Source organism: Primulina huaijiensis, unplaced genomic scaffold (assembly GCF_012295235.1).
Source record: "Primulina huaijiensis isolate GDHJ02 unplaced genomic scaffold, ASM1229523v2 C13044145, whole genome shotgun sequence".
Classification (NCBI taxonomy): domain Eukaryota; kingdom Viridiplantae; phylum Streptophyta; class Magnoliopsida; order Lamiales; family Gesneriaceae; genus Primulina; species Primulina huaijiensis.
The window spans coordinates 1-406 of NW_027341708.1; the positions used below are offsets into that span (position 1 = coordinate 1).

Genomic DNA, 406 nt, shown 5'->3' on the forward strand with positions numbered 1-406 from the left:
AAACATCAAGGTCTTTGAATCTCCACCTAAGCAAGGCTAGAGAAAAATAAAAAACAATGTAACCACATAAAAAGGCATAAAACCCCACATGGCCAAAAAATATTGGGCCTTAAAAATCTATGGCAATTCCCTCAAGGTAGCATCCATATTAGGGCACAAATTACCTGGAGAAGATAGGTGAGTTTGGAATTCCTAAACGGTATATGCTCCTCCTTTTTAGCCAAGGCAAAAATGACATCGCTCAGAGATGATAGGCTCTTGTTGATGGCCTGATATATACAAATATACATAGTCATAAAAAGGTAAATCAGTCAAGACCAAGCCATAAACCTTGAAAAAAAATAAAGATAATTGTTGCTCGGTTACACCTGTGTTTCTTTCAGTCTATCCCCAGTGGAACCACTTT

General features: G+C 37.4%; 1 long non-coding RNA gene across 1 annotated transcript; it reads right to left on the reverse strand.

The window, feature by feature from the left end:
- Positions 1-406, reverse strand: LOC140965389 (uncharacterized). Its single transcript, XR_012173056.1, has 3 exons — positions 369-406; positions 165-269; positions 1-36 (listed from the first exon to the last, which is right to left on the reverse strand). It is a non-coding gene; the product is annotated as an uncharacterized lncRNA (long non-coding RNA).